The 16,629-nt window shown below is 34.8% G+C and overlaps 1 long non-coding RNA gene across 1 annotated transcript in view; it reads left to right on the top strand.

Annotated features, from left to right (window-relative positions):
* LOC107312710 (uncharacterized) overlaps window positions 1–15,263 on the top strand; it is a 120,231-nt gene extending 104,968 nt beyond the window's left edge. The window contains exon 4 of the long non-coding RNA XR_014945148.1: window positions 14,987–15,263. This is a non-coding gene — a long non-coding RNA (uncharacterized LOC107312710). The remainder of the gene's footprint in view (window positions 1–14,986) is intronic.
* Window positions 15,264–16,629: the final 1,366 nt, after the last annotated feature.

Here is a 16,629-nt window from a genome sequence, read left to right on the forward strand (position 1 = left end):
GATTTTTTTTCTTCCTTCAAATCACCGCTGATTTAATAATCATCGATCAGGTGCAGATGACAATACCAAAATAATAAGTTGTTAACTGACATGATTCACTACCTGTAGAAAAGCCACCTACAGTCCTTAGATGACCTGCCATGAAATATACAAACAGGGCTCTGCACTGACACGGCAGAACCTAAACGAGTTCAGGAGGAATGATATACCAGGTAGCATGTTTCTAATGATGGAATATTTCAGTTTCTTTCTGTACCTGGTTGAAACATTAATGACTCTGTAACAAGTACACACAGCAAGCTATTAGGTCTCCTGAGCTAATCATCTTCTAATTTAAAGGCAATAGGCCCGAAGTAAGTCTCCATGCTCAAGTTGCTAAGACTTTCTCTGTCAATAGCTTGCATATAATGAAGTTTCCAATTATACCTCATTGCAAACTGTAATGACTACAAATTACAGCAGTAATTGTATTATACAGCAAAGTGATTTGATTTATTGCTTACAAGGCATATTTAATAAGCTGAAGTAAGATTATTTCTGTATTTCATCTCCAGAATCTATTTTTCTAAAGAAGAGTTTTCTGGGACATCTTTCACCCAACATCTCACTGCTCAGACTGCCACAGATATTTAATTTTTTTTTTTCTGTGATAAGTCTGGGAAGGTAAGACTAAGGAAGCAGCGCAACCATCAGGAGATAAAATGTGGGGATGAATAGAGATAAATAGACAGCCCTGTATAATAGAGAGCTCTTTATATGTATCTGTTGATGAGCATGGGCAGGCAACTGACTAAACAGTTTACCTGAGTGTTTCTGTTAGGTTACAATTTATTTTAATAACAGTTTATTTTAGTCATAAATGCTACATAATGAATTTATTGTCATCTTACAGTCAAAGGAAGGAAATCTATGGAATGCATTATTTGTTGGAAAGATAAGGCTCAGAGAAACAAAAGATGTCGGTTTTCTTCAGTTACTGTTTTGCTTGCAGTTTGTGTATTAATAGAACAATCTCTTTAATCAAAATGCAGATTCAGCTTGTTCCTTAGTAGTTTATTATATCAAAGACTATGAAAATTAGGGAATAAGCCAAGACAGCAATTGACTCTGTTTTGGAATAAGCTGAAGAACACCTGAAAGCTTTACCAGGTTGTCCTTTGGCATGATCTAGAAAAACAATGTTCAGCATCTTTGGATGAGGATGTTGGCAGCCATAGTAGTCTACTTTTCTTTATCTTTAATGTGTGTTTGATAATGTTAACAATACCATTTTAAAATGTTAATATGAATTCCCAATGAAAAGCCTGAATTTCTGAATGGCTCTGTTTTTCCTTAACCGTCTCTGCAGTTGCAATTAAAAGGGGAGAATAATCTGGATGTCATACTTGACATTGTTGTTATACTTTGAATAGAAGCATAGAACTGTGAAGCCAGGAAGCATTTTTAATAATTGAAAGAACTTCATATTCATGTAAGTTGCACATAAGAAACATATATTTTAGAATGCTTTCATCCCAAGAATGAGGTCAATAAATTCTTAATTTAAGAAGAATTCTTTCTTTTCCCCCTACACAATCATATTTAAAACATATTACAGCTTCAGGTCATATTTTTATGCAAATGAAAGTTGGTGCTTTATTTTAAAAAATATTTTAAATAAAAATATTTCATTTTTAGAGATTTGCTGCCATTAATTATGACTTAATTGATCTGTCTGACTAGAGCACCATATGCATCTTCAGTTCAGGAAAAAAAATGTTTGCTTGTTGAATTTTGATTATAGCTATGCATTAGCAAGAGAGATGCATGTTCTCATAGTAGTTGTTTGTTTATTTCAAAAATAATGACTAAAAAATTAGGTAAAGGATTTATTATTTAGTTTCTGTTGCAAATCTCCTACGTGCATCCTGAGACACTTAGGTTTTTCTTTTTATTTAGTAAGTAAAAACATAACATGCACAGAACAAGAGAAGGTAAAGGCAAAAATTCTCATTAAATAAACAGGCTTTTGAAGCCATGAAAATCAGCATTACTATAGCAGTTGACATTAGAAGGCAGCATATATTTAGGCAGCATTTAATATATATTCAAAGCTCATTTAACCTAGGCTTTATTTTATCATGTATATGGAAAGAATACCCTTCAGTTTTTATACTTGAAAATCTACACCAAGCATTTGATATCACTGGGTTTGAAACTTTTCATTTATTTTTGCAAACACATGAGGCCATGTTCTCTTCCAGACCCAAATCATAAAGGATAGAAAATATGCAATTGCTTGAACATCTGACGCATGTTGGTGATGTTGAATAGTAAGTTCCATTAATTTACAGTCACTTAGACACCATAAAAGAGCTTGTAAGGTCAGAAAACTTATGAATGTGAAATTTTTAATGGCTTATTAAAATTATCAATAGTACAAGTGTCAGGGAAATGGAATGTGCTCTTAGCATAAAAACCACACCACAAATGTCTGTAAGTATTAAGGCAATACAAAAACCATAAAGTAATACATTTGTAATCAGGGACAAGTAGTTCATCTCATTTGAACAATCCTAAACCTATTTATATGGAGACAGCAGTAAATACGTAGCTGTGCCTTGTCAGGGAATATATTTTGTTTACTCCAGAAAGCAAAAATTTATTATTTCTTTTTTATTCACTGTGCACAGTTTGCTTTTAGAACAGGGTGTAACTGAAAATTCAAATAGGTGGCACAGAAGATTTTTGTGTGCTGTCTACTCAGAGCTTTTATTCGCTCACTTAAAAGCAGTAGTACCCTGTTTTTTGTAGGACTACATTCAAATGTATAGGCTGGAACCAAGTGAAAAAGTTTCTTTTTTCTTCTATTCTACTACATATTAATTTTGACAGCAATGTAAGAAAATGTTTTCAGCAGTTGAAAGAATATAGATTTTGGCAACTTTTTACATGCTTTTGTACTGATCAGTATTATAATAATAACTATTGCCAACTAAGTAGTACAGTCTGCTCATAATTCAGTGGTCTTAGATAAAAGTTTTTGGCATTAATATAAGTGAAACATAAAGCCAAGATGCATGAAAACAGAAGAAAAAAATCAACAGAAAACAACCCTGCAAGTGTGGAGATCAACTGAAAAGAAAAACAGATGAACAAAAATAAAAACCAAAGACCCTGCCCTGCAACATAAATTGTCTCTTCATCTCAACAGCTCAGCTTAGTACTAATTGGCATACGGATAGTTCTCCCAGTTAAAAGTTTCTTCCTTCTTAACACAGAAATGAGAATCTCCCTGAACATAATTCAAGTAATTGTCAGTCTTCATCTATTTTTGTTGTTAAATGTCACCACTATGGGACTAACAAAGCTGTTAGCTAGAGCAATTCTATACTAGCAAAAACAGCCATCCAAAACATTACAGTACATTGAAAACTTGCTTTTAAGGTCATGTTAGCAAAAAATATTTTTTTCCATTTAAACTCACAAAATACAATGCACAAAACAAAATCCACCTGAAAGGCAGGATTTTGAACACCTTGATGTAGAGCAAGCTACCAATAGCAAACGTACGTCACTTCTCACAATGGAGTCACTGTGTTGAAGATGCTTGAGTGCTGATGTCTCGAGTCTCTGCCTTTTGCCAGATATTTTCCTCCTTCACGTTCTTCATTGAATTAATGCAAAGTGAAAAGACTAAATAAAACCTATGCAAAAACATTAAACTAGAGCTAAACACTGGTCATCTAGTTGCTCTGATTTGACATATTGATTCAGCTGAATTTGAATTTCAATGGAAATTCAAAATACAAGTGAATGGAGATACATGCCTTAATTTCACTTGTTTGCAAAAGATATCTCCATAACTTTACTAACCATTATAAACGTTTTGCTGCTGACAACCCACTTCAAAAACCAACAACTATAATTTTACATGCATCTACATAATTAAGTTGTCAGAAATTTAATTGCTGCTTGCTTCAGAAATCAAAAATAAAAACAGAACATTCGCCTCACGTAAGATTTGACACTAGAACACAAGAAACTTTTAAATGGCCAACCTGAAATATGTGCTACCATGAGAACATAGCCTTCCCAATTGTTATTTCAATAAGATGCCATGCCCCTTCAATCTACCAGATACATCTATTTGAAGGATATTGATTTTTATCACAGATACATAAGGAAAGGTCCTTAGAACACAGAACACAGCAGAATCTTTATACAAATTCCCGCAGAACTGCCATTATTTTTTGTAGATTGCAGCACAGTTTCCTCTCAAAATAATACATATTGTTTCACAGCTTATAATTAAATCGTATTATTCATATAACTTCTACAATAAGACCCAAGTTTTGGAGTTGAAAGGGAGTTCTGCTGAGAACTACTTCTAATACAGAACATCCATAAAGCTAAAGAGTAAAAGAGTGGTTTGAATTCCTTTTCTTTCTACTGAAAGGAATATGTATGAAAAGTGCTGGAGGACAGTTTTTAAAATAAAACTTCAGAATATCACAGAAAGATAAAAGTGATCAATCCACTCCCTATGAAATGATCTTGTCTAGTTTGAGTACGCAGTAAATTAATCCACGTCAAATAAAAAAAAAAACATATACCAGATTAACACTATTCCAATCCACATCTAATCCACAATAATCAGCCATGAAAACAGCTGCACCATGGATTCCAAAGCCAAAAGAATGTATTCCTATGAACTGGTCTTCCTGACACCAGTTACCAGATTAAGAAGACATAAATCAGCTTTTGAAAGACAATTCTAAATTAAGAACAAAGAAAAGTTGTCTAGAATGATTTTATAATCACAGTGAGAATCCTGACATTCTTTTCACTTTAAAAGAGCAGCTTAAATTGCCTGAGAACTGCCATTTTAGAACATTTGATTTCTCTGTTATCATCTTCATGCTCATTTACAGTAATTGTCATGGTTCAGGAAAAATATGTGATAAACAAGAATATGGATTTTCTTCATGAAAAAAAAAAAGGTATTGCATAGTCAACTGAATGCTAATATAGTGGTGTCTCCACCCTGCTTTGCAATGAATTCACTTCCCTCATTGAAAGCTGTCTTTGTAGGGTATGCTGACTTTTCACAAGGAGAATTAATGATGCTCTTATTAAGCTTATTATGAGTCTCCATGTAATGTAAAGGAAAAGACATTTTTGAAATTTAGTGCTTTTTAAGGACTTTATCTTCATCAAAGCCATATCTCTTTCTTCCCTTACACTTCAGCTGTGCATTCTAATAGCCAAAAATGGCTGATATGTTTCTCTTTATAGATTGAATGTAAAGTCACTGAAATGGATGCAAAACCTCAACTTCCATTTAAAATCTAAGACTATACACTGTTATTTCCTTTGTGCAGGTCATGTTACCTCCATTTACATATTTGTCTGGGAAAGACAGCCTGTGTCATTTGAGCTTTTTAGTTCTTTTTCTTATTGTGTTAGTGGCAGAGATTAGAGGACTGAAGCTGGGAAGAAAGTGGGGATCGTATTGGTCATCTAGTAAATGCAACTCTATCAATTATACATAAAGCTGTGTTGTCATGAATTTGAACTACACAAGTACGTAAAAAAGCATATTCCTGAAGGTTTTTATAAGGAACATATTGCTGTTCATTATCCAAATGTCTCAGCCACTGCATAGCTTTTCTTTAGGCACAATAAAATTCTAACATCAGAGTTATTAGTAGAAAGGCTTCAGAAATGTGAGGAAATAGAAAGATTCTGAGAGGGTAGAAGGATGCTTCTTTGAAGGGCAACAAAACCAGTTTGGTTAAGTAAGGTGTACCACTGCAGAAATTTTTTGCATCATATAGGAATAGGAACACCTCATGCTGAGGAGTGGTTTTGAAAAAGAGAGAACAATCTGAAAAATGAACATTAGATTTTATTTACAGTATATGTACAGCAATTATACATTCACTTTGAAAACATCCAGTTTTAATGTTTCTGTGCCCTATTTGAGATTGTACAAAGAACTCACTGTGCATTCCTGTGTGAAGTTGCGGCACAACTTGAAACTTTGGAGCAATGATGCATGCTAAAAGAGATGACTGCACTGAAATAATGAAAATATAATCAGTAGCAAGGATCATAACTTTTATCAGTTTAAATAGCCAGCAAAGCCTCTCTCCAGCCAAATCTGCAAAAATACTGAAAGATTTCTGTGTATTTGATAACATATTATCATGCCTAGTTCTTGCTTCATTTGCTTCTATATATTAATTTTTTCTAAGTTCTAAAGAACTAAAGTATCTACTGGAACAGCTAAGAGGTTTATCTCATTAGCACTACACAGATTTTACTTAGATGAAAGCTTGTGAAAGAGCAAAATGGGTATAGAAAGGGAATGCTACAGAGTGATTCTTGGCATGCTTTTGACCCTGAAAATATTATAGAGAAAAAAAATACTTCATTTCTGAAAAATTTACCTCTTACTACAGCAAGATTAACTGTGATGGGATGAGAGGGGAGGCTCAAAATGCATTAATATTATTACAGACATCAAGGTATCTATTAAAGTATAACTTTGATGAATTATTTCTAAAAATAGGATTGATCCAGGTAATCCATCTTACAGTTTTGTCAAAAAGTGGCTCCCCCTCAACAAATATTGATTTTGATTGTCTACACTAAGACTGCGTTTAAGGATGATAAAAGGCATTTCACTCAGTGAATGTGGCCACTGATATCCTGATATCCTGAGCTACATGCAAAATAAAAGGTGTTTTTAAATGTATTTCTGACTTCTCCTCTTCCATTAAGTGCTGCCTGTTGCACAGCAATTGTTGTTCTACTTATTTCTCTGATGATAGTTTACAGTTATATTTTGAAATAACAAATAAATGTTAATTTTTGCAACAGCAGCAGTTCCCAAGCAAATTACAGAGCTAAAAATAGGGGAGAAAATACAGAATGATGTGCATTTATGAAATAATTTTTCTACTAGCTGTAATGCTGATACAATAAATATAGGAGGTAATGTTCTCCCATGTTAATTATACACTGTTGTTTAAAAAGGTTAAGTAACATTTCAGATGACTTGAACAGTATTCCCAGAACATGGAAGCAATATTATGTGAAAACCCTGACAAAAATTGATACTAGCAGTTTTGAGCTCTAACTGAGAAGTTGAAAATTACAACTGGTACTTACATGTAATGAAGACAGTTGTACCCTCACTGTCAGAGAAATCCAGAATCTCAAAGAAACTCCATCTTATTCAACCCAAATTTGTATTAAAGTAGAGGCACCGTGGTCTACAAAATGCAGTGCATTTTCTCTTAATAGGAAGAAACTTTGTAGATTTCACATGTATGCTTTTCTTCATAATCCTACAAGTTCCTTCATTGCTATCTAAAAAAGGAAAAAAAAACAAAACCAACAAACAAACAGAAAGAAATAAAAAATCTCTGTGAGCCAGGTTTGCTACACAAGGATACATACTTGAGATAAGAAAGAGCTTTAAATTCTAGTATCACATAGTCAATTCAGTTTTGATAACTATTTACTGGAAATGAGACATGACATACTAACATACTATTTAGCAAATCTCTCATTTGAAGACTTGAATATTCATCTTTGGTTTATTCAGTACCAAACTCTTCCCGTTGGACTTAATGTACGATATAACTATCCTGGAATCTGTTTAATTTGCATGTGAAATTGCTTGTTCACAGCATGTAAGACCTTGGAAAAAGTACTACTTAAAAGTTGCTCAGAGATTCAGACTTTTAGCAAAGATGGAAAAGCTATCAGAATATTAGCAGTATGACTGTGAGGCATCAACAGTGCACTAATTTAAATTTCAAATAATGAAAAAAAAAAAAAAAGGTTTTGAAAAGGACAGAGCAATTCAGAATTAGATAATTATTCTTCTTATAACATCATTTTATCTTATCCAAAAATTTTAAGGTATGTTAAAATATGGAAATCTTGTTTAAAAAAAAAAAGATGTTGTTCCCATATTGTAACACATGCAGTGTCAATATTAATATATATGTATTGTCCTAGACGATATAGATAACTCCCATTCTAATTTCACAGAATTCAGGTTTCCATCTGAAGCCAGGCCTGAGCTGCACATTCGTTCATATCACTTGCAAGTGTTTCAAGCATTTCAGCGCCTGTGTGAATGGTACTTTCTGGAATCTCATTATCATAGATTATGCACATTTTATATGTTGCCTTAGAGAACTGCATATTTTAATATGAACACATCTCATCAAGAAATACTAGATCTGCCAGTTTTACTTTATCTACCCTTCATAGATCATTTCCCTTCTGAACAGAACTGAAAAGAGATTTTAAGTGATTCTAATACAGGAAGAAATCCAGCAGCTGGAGCCAACTGTTAAAAAATTTGAAGTCCTATTAATTTTTTATCACATATCAAAAAGGATACTGCTCTGTGTAGATTATACAGGCGTATTCAAATAAATTTAGGAATAAAGCTTCAGACATTCTTCTCAGAATAATTTTAAGTAATGGATAATGATGCCTGTGGAAAGTTGAGCGAGAAAAGAATTGCTAAGAAAAATCTATTTTGATCAACCGACTAACCACACAACTGTGTAAAACACATGCATTTTCATTTCTCTAAGAACAGGTTCAACGAAGCATTAAAAAACATATTACCACAGAGACAGCTGTATTCTAGCATACCAAATCAGGAGACATACAGGTTACTTTCCTGATTTATGTATCCCATAGCATCTTTCTGCCAAGGCTGAGTCCCTTGACAGAGAGAGCAGACTAATTCCAAAGACATATGCTATACTTCATCTTTTCTCAAAATCTCAGGCCACTGTGATTGTGGTAGAATCTGACACAGAAACTGAAAGATTTATAGTGTTAAGTCCTGCACAGCTAGAGAAGATTTGCAATGAACAAAGCAGCAATTATTTCATACAATTACTAATTGGATCTCAAAAGCCAAATCAGTCTGTTTACAGTGATGAAACCGCACAAAAATTAAATGGCAAAAGATCTCTATTCTAGATTTTTGACCTTTCTTGTTAAATTCTCGGCACATGGAATACAGGACATAAAATTTTTATGTTCTGCAGATGGGATCTTCTTTTCCTCTTTCAAAGGTTTCCCTTACAAAGAACTTATACTGCTCACTGTCTGCATGCATCTATTCAGCATTCACCAAAACTTGAACTGCACCTCAGAAAACATTGTGGCTAAATAGCAAAAGTTGTGGAATCACTCCCTAGCACCTTGTTAAAAAACAAACAAACAAACGAAATACCACCTTGAAATACAAATGAAAGATCGAGATCCCTTGGTACATGAACAGAAATGCACAACTGGTATAGAAATGAATGAAAGCAAAATCACATTAAAAAATAGCAACAGTAACCACAGTCAAGCTAACAACAGTTAATTTTCCAATTTCTAGTCTCCAACTGAAGATCAATACAAACCTAGATACAACAGCAATGGGCTGCAGCTTACACTGAAAATATTTAGAGGTGCATCCCCTCACAAACAAAAACATTTTTCAGTCCACAGAACACATAAAAAGAAAACACGTGGTCCACTTCAGTCACAAAGTGCACTGTTGAACCCACATAAGGCTCAGATGGATCCCAAAAGTGGGGAAGGTGTCCTAGACTTATTCATTGGTGAAAATCTTGTTTATACTCTCACATGTAATTTGTCATTTAGAGGACAGAAATAAAGTTATAAGCCTTAGCACAGACTCACATTAGGCTCAATATGGTGGTGTCATGCCTAACACTGACCAAATCAAGGCAGAGCAACAGATACAGGCAATACCCTAGAGATTCCATGTTTCCTGTTGTTGTTCAGTATCACTTTGTTGCTACACACAGGAACTGAGTTTCTTTTCCCTCTATTCAGCAGTTCTGAGGTAGCGCCTCAATTACTCAGAGAAGCTTTAGGTCCCTGCAGGACAAGAATCTGGCTGAACTGGGGTGTCCAGTGTAGTGCTGTGGTCACTGGGGGTCTGAGGCACACTAGGCATGGAGGGAAGCTAACGGGTGAAATTTGACAGCAAACAGCTCTCAGCAACCCGATTTAGCTGTCATGGTAACCCTGCTTTGAGCAGAGGGTTTGTCTAGGCAGTGTTCAGAAGGCCTTCCCATTCTGAACTGATTGCACACTGTTCTGAGGTTAGTTCTGAGCACTGAAGGATTTTCAAAATGTCATCTAATGCGTAGCGCAATTGGATCTCATTTCCAGAGGTATCGGAAATTAAGATCAAATAAATTGAAGAGTTTTGAAGCTTTGCTAAGAAAAGAAAATAAAAAGATCGACTGTGATGCTCAGCAGATTGGATTCTCTTTCAGAGAGTCCTCTGTGCTACCTTACTAGAGATATTTTCCAATAAATCCTAAAGATGAAATTAGTAATGACAAGTTAATTGTTGCCTGTTCCATCTATATATAAATATCATGGCATAGACAGAAGTCATTCATTTGAAAAACCATTTTGAAGTGTTTTGCAAGACAAGCAAATAGTACCATTGATTTTGGGAAGTTTCAAAATCTTAAATAGATTTTACTTAAATAGAAGTAAACCAATACCACACATTGCATGATAAATGTCACAGAAATCCCTCAGAGAAAAGGGGGAATGGACCAGAATATCACTCTTTTTTTGGCCACCTTGTTTTCTGATATCTCTGATTACTTTCCTACAGAAGAGCTTTACAGCCTCCCACTGATACATCTCACAGGAACTTCTCACCCACAACGCACACCTTGTAGAAGGATTTTATTAGGAAAGGCTTCAACCAAATATAAAGTAACACAACAGACTGTGAATTCTGGTTATAAAAAGCAGTAAAGAATCCATCAGGTGTGCGAACTGTTTGCTGACTTAAATACCATTTATTTTAGAATCATAGAATCTTTTGAGTTGGAAGGGACCATTAAAGATTATCTAGTCTAACTGCCCTGCAGTGAACAGAGACATCTACGGCTCGATCAGATTGCTAAGAGCCCAGTCCAGCTTGATCTTGAATGTTTTCAAGGATAGGGCTTACACTGTCTCTCTGGGCAACCTGTTCCAGTGCCTCACCACTCTCATTGCAGAAGACTTCTTCCTTATGTGCACTGCATAAATTTCTTCTTTACAGAACTGCTTCTAGTATCATATCCATCCTCTAAAATGCAGACTAAGCAAACACTTTTAGAGCATTACCTACCCATCTCAGGGCAAAAGCAAACTCAGTATAAAGTCTCATGCAACAGGAGTACCAGTTTAGGGAGAAAACAATAACAACAATGACAAAACAGTCATTCAGTACATTGTCATGTTAACAGTCTTCAGCTCACAAATTCAAGGATAAAGTCAAGCAGACAATTATAAGGTGAAAGAAACATTTAGCAGATAAAATGGATAAGCAGTGCGTTAAACAAAACAGACAGTGCAGCAGTACCCCACTGAAGGCTGGTCTATGTAACTATATATTACTGTAACAGATATCTTACCCACGCAAGTATGGGCCCTTATGATGACGCTTTTAAAAATAAACTTCCAGTGGTAGGTGCACATTTGTCAAAAGCAGGTTAGAGATTTTCATTATTAGCACTCCCTCAGACTGTCATTTTCTTCACTTGCAGGCAAATGATATTCAAAATAGGGTCTGAAATACTTTCATGTGTTCAAAAGTGCCTTATTGCCACTTTGATCCATGACAGTCCCCCCTTTATTAAGGACAAACAACAACTGCCTTTTGACCTGAACATAGGAGGTAATGAATCAGAAATCAGAAAAGAAACAAACAGAAAAACAAAATAACCCAAAGAAACACAACTAGTCTGGCACTGTGTTTTCTGAAATTTGCTAGTGCTGAAGAAAGCCTAGAAGAAAGAGAGAACCAGTCATAGTATTTGTAATCACTTAAACCCATCTCAGTGATTGGCACTGAGAGCTCCCTGCATTGGTTACCTAATGGCTCCCAGCAACAGCCTGAAAAAGCAGAACCTCAGAAAGATTTGAGATACACAACATTGAATGACAAGAATGCTGTGTATGGTAGCTTGCGATTTACTGAAATAAAAACATCCCTGAATAAAGCTGTTACAATCTCTCAAGACAACAATTACAAGAAAAACCCTTTTAAATAGCTTTTACAGAAATCTCTGCAATGCTTCTCTGCACACGCACATATGTATAATCCATAATCCAGATGCATGAAAAACTGATTAAAAAAAAATGAATTGATTTACTCTTGAAGAAAAGCTTTCTTTTCTTGTGAAAAGTTACTTTATTCTCTGTAAAAGAATGAGCTTGCTGACAGAGATTGCATCTACTTGAATTCTGTAACAATCTAGACAAATGGACCAGTTAGAAATTTCTTCTGTAATTCTGGAAATGAAATCACTTTCTTAGTGTGCAAAAAGGCTTAGATGAGCTGAGGACTTCTTTGGAACAAAATAATATAACTTTCATGTTGCAGTTTAACAGATTTTCAGCTACACCAAAAAAAAATCTTACCTGGAAAAGAAGAATGTTCTGTTCATTTCTATACCCATATTTCATCTGGATCTACCTTAGGTATTAGATGTTCCAGTTTTCCATGGATCTTCTGTACCTGTGTAACATTAAAATAAAAATGAATTTCATATTCAAAATCTTCCCACAAGGCTTAAGTGCTTTTGAAATACATTTGATTGCTTTACTTTCTTGCCTTCAAGATGTTAATCTTAGTCTTTGCTATCTACAGCTATTTACAATCTATGCTTTTTTTTTTTTTTTTTTTTTTCCTATTGATGGGAAAGAAATACAATTGGCAGAATTGTTCCAGTAAAATGCTTTAGACATCACCAATATTACCTGATCGAGTACATCATGGAAGAGATCAGTGAAACAAATTAGAAAAAGATAGGAGCCCTTGTGCTTCAAAGCCTAAAATGCCTGTGGGGATTATGAAGTTTACCACTGCTGAGTTTGGACATATTCTCTTATCTGATCTCAAGCTCTTTTGACAAAGCAAGGAAGATACAGAAATGAGCTAAATGTACTGTGTGTCAGCCATAAAGAATCCTATCAGGAAGTACAGTAAGCAAAGATTCCATTGACAGTGTAGGTATTTGGATGATACAGCCCACACCTAGGTCTGCTTTGAAGAAAAGTTGCAATTATTTCTGGCCTTTTCATATGGCACAATGACACAAAAGATGCATACACAGATATAAAGACAGGTCTGGTACAATATACTGGATCTTAGCAGATTATGGAGGAGGAAGAACTAAAGGTTTATTTAAAGATATGTCTGGAGTATCTCTATGAAAGATGCAATTATATTTAAGAAACAGCATTTTCTTTAGTTATTGAAAGTAACAAAAAGAGGCAGTAATAAAGCACAGTAATAGAGAAGTACTCTGAATAATACATGCTTCATCTGCTAGTAGTTTTAATATATTTAGGTTTCTATACCTATATCTAGCACACATGGAATCTTATCTTCAGAGTATTCTTTATTGGAGTCTTGTTAAAAAAAAATCTGTTTTACTGAGTAGCTCACTCATTGACTATTTTAGTAGAGTAGGACAGTCTTCATTTCTAACTTGTATTTTCATTAACCTTCAATGCCAAACACTTAAAGGCTTTTTTTGTCAGCTTTATCAGACAAGTTTACTTGAGATAATGCTTTTGTTATAGCCAATGAGCTTAAATCTCCACCAGAGTTCCTGCCCTTGCTTCTGTTCTGTAAAGTGTTTCTGTGACTATTTAATGGAATCATTAGTTGAAAATGTACAGTAACTACTATTAGAATCATTCTGATCTTGAATAGCTGGCAGCTGTCCTGTGCACATTCAGCTCAGAAAAATATAGGATAACGTAGATTTTTCCCATCCTTTGACTAGGGGATAATGGAGGGATTTTCAATTATGCTATGGAATACAGGCTATTTAACTCTACTGTTGTGTGCATAAAGAAAAGTACTTCAGAAGAGCCCTTTGGCTTTCACAATATCATTTAATGCCTGAATTGACTTATGTTAATGTGTTTGTGCCTAAGAATAAAATACATCAACTGTCATATACTTAGTTAAGAGCTACCTCTGTTTTTAGGAAAAAGCTTCTAATAATGATCATCTTAAAAAATATATACATTATATTGTTTAAATTATTAATTCTATTAATATATATTATATCTGCTAATAGCCTACATTTTTTTCTGCAACTGATAGAAGTATTGTTTTGCATCATCTTTCCAGAGTTGGGGTTAGTATTATAAAATATGTGTATTTCATAAATATTGTCATCTTTTTCTTCTGAAATTGAAGCATTATGTAACTTTTCAGATGACAGCAGTAAAGCTGCAGTGTCAATCATGTGCACTGAGATGACAAATCCAGACTAAATTTGTGCCTCTGTAAGCCTTCCATCACTCAGAGATTAGACAAATCCAGACCTTGATTCTTCCAACATCTCAGACTTCCATACCCACATTCGCTGGGTATGTAGTTTGAAAACATCAGATGACTCAGTGTTCTTGGAGTTATCAAATGTTAAGGAAAACCTTCCTTGAGTTTTGGAGTTAGACCAATGCAGAGAAAAACACTTCAGTAGCATACTGAAGAGCAGCTGTGAAATCACTTTGCTCCCTTCCACAGTTTATTTCAGTTTAAGTAAAATAAGCAGTATTGATACTGCTTTCCATAATCAGTATTAAAGAACTGCCTCCACTTGAGCACATATTTCCCCTTCCCATTGTCCCTGTGACATTCTCAATGACAGAGTAAAACATTATTTCAGTCAGTGATTGCAGATCAGAAGACGAAGAATGCTGCAAGTCCTAAGTGACAATGAACTGTGCAGAAAAACTTGCACTGTGCCCTTAGCATAATGCAATCCCCACATTTCATGTGAAACAGCAGTTATGTTGATCTGTCCTTATTTGAAGAGACTATAATAGGAGTTACAGAAAAAGTCAAGCACTAAGAAAATTGTGAGTGGTAATTCTATGCTAATACTGTGTATTACTTTATTAATTGCAGACTTGTGGGAATACAAGAAAAGCTGTTCAGAGCAGCAGCTGTGGAGCAAGATAAACAGCATGAGAACCAAGGACACCTCTGGAAGGAGAAGAAGGGACTCACAGCTCTGATTGGATATGTGCCTGCATGGACAGTTGAAAAGTGTTTGTAGAATGCTTTTTTGACATATAAAGGTGGTTGGGAAAGTTGTAAGGGCGGATGGGAAAGTTAGAAAGCAAAAACTTGTGAAGGTATATAAGGGATGTGAGAATTTATAATAAAGGATTTGGATCATTCACATCTGAGTCCATGCCTAAAACGCTGCACAAACTAATAGCTGTATAAATCTCATGCATTTGTTTTCATAAATATTTTAATATCCCCACAATATCACATGTAAAGCACCTTTGAACTTAATGCTCATTCTCCTTACTTCACTAAATCCACTAGCTACACTAAAATGGAGTTAGAACTGTACGAATTTCAGTTATGAGGGCTGCTCCAAAAGCAATGCCTCTTATTTTATCTTCTTTTTATTTTTAATGCCTCCCATGATGTCAGAGGCAGATGTTTGTGGTATGGCAGTAGAGGTTGAACCTTCCTACCAGTATTCCATTACGTTTCGTTGCTACGTGACAGATGGCAGCAAAGGGGCAGCCTGACAAAATGGTGTCTGAAATGGAAGTGAATTTAAAAGTGTGACACTGAATTCCTCCATGAGGGAAAAATGGCACCTACTGACATTCACAGATGCCTGCTGAACTTTTATGGAGACCAAGCATTGAATGTATTATATCAGTCATAACCAGACAAGCCAAAACAAGCTTGAAAGCTGTTCTTACTTTTACCTCAAACCTTCCTTACTGGTTCATAGGTTCATATATATTAGCCTCAACTCATGCATAACAGGACTGCTACTTTTTCACTATATTTAATTTGTAGCCCTAGTCTGTCTTTAGAATGCTGTGATGCCTTTTATGTACAGTTCTCAAAACATGCATAGTCAGTCTTCATGGTATAGTTATTCTGAAAACCTTCCTTGATATCTTTATATGATTATTGTGAATAAGAAAAAAACCAAAACCTGTGAACTCTGCTTTAGAAACATTTGTACTGATTTTCTCAGACAGTGTTTCTGCAAATTGCTCCTTCTGACACCAGAGATTATATTTTCTCTCAGAAGGCATGATTTTTCTTCCTGCTCAAATTTGCTTGTAATGCTTCATAACTTTGCTATAGACTTTCTCCCTTAAACTACAACTGGTATCAGGACTTCTCATGATATCAGGAGTGGCCCTGGTGTTGCTCAGAAAAATTATGAGAGAAACAAAATAACTTGTTATGCTTTGGTCAGTTATTTTAACCAGCTGGACAGAACATTTGGTTCGTCTCTAAAGGGATGCTTCCTTTTATTCACAAAATGTTTCTGACATTTTAAAATCCTTATTGAGCAAGAAGCATCACAGAAGGGACCATCTAGTCCAACCCTCACCAAGCAGAGAAAGAGTAAATGATTTACTAACTAGCAATAAAAGTAACTGGATCACTTCAGTTAAAAACAACAACAAAAAAACCATGAAACATTTCAGTTTAAAAATGCAGAAGGTGTTTTCCTAATGAAAAAACATTTTCCTTTTTCAATTTCATGCATGTAAACATAAGAA

This window comes from Coturnix japonica, chromosome 4, assembly GCF_054131305.1.
Source record: "Coturnix japonica strain WE chromosome 4, WE-NBRP24, whole genome shotgun sequence".
Lineage (NCBI taxonomy): Eukaryota > Metazoa > Chordata > Aves > Galliformes > Phasianidae > Coturnix > Coturnix japonica.